The sequence below is a fragment of the Silene latifolia genome, chromosome 5, assembly GCF_048544455.1.
Source record: "Silene latifolia isolate original U9 population chromosome 5, ASM4854445v1, whole genome shotgun sequence".
Taxonomy (NCBI): domain Eukaryota; kingdom Viridiplantae; phylum Streptophyta; class Magnoliopsida; order Caryophyllales; family Caryophyllaceae; genus Silene; species Silene latifolia.
The window spans coordinates 52,477,448-52,477,918 of record NC_133530.1 but is presented as its reverse complement, the minus strand read 5'-3'; positions in this window follow the sequence as shown (position 1 = coordinate 52,477,918).

Below are 471 nucleotides of genomic sequence, written 5' to 3'. Positions count from 1 at the left end.
CGAAGGGCATGACCGTGTAGCAATATGTACCCCACTGTGTAGTGAATGGTGTCATGTGCATGTCTTCCTCAGCCTTTTTAATCTGGTTGTACCCAGCATACCCGTCCATGAATGATAGGAGGGCATGTACAGCGGTGTTGTCTACCAGAATGTCAACATGTGGCAAAGGGAAGTCGTTCTTTGGACTCGCTTTGTTCAGATCCCTGAAGTCGACGCAAACCCGAATTCTTCCGTCTTTCTTTGGTACGGGCACAATATTGGCCACCCAATCAGAGTATTCAGACACTTTGATGAAACCGGCCTTGAACTGTTTGTCCACTTCTTCCTTGATTTTCAGGGCCCATTCGGGACGCATCCAGGCGTAACCACACCGCTTCACGGGTTTAGCTTCGGAGCTTAATGGGTATCGGGCTCTGCAATTTCCCTGTCAATCCCAGGCATATCTCTGTAGGACCGGCGAATATGTCCTTA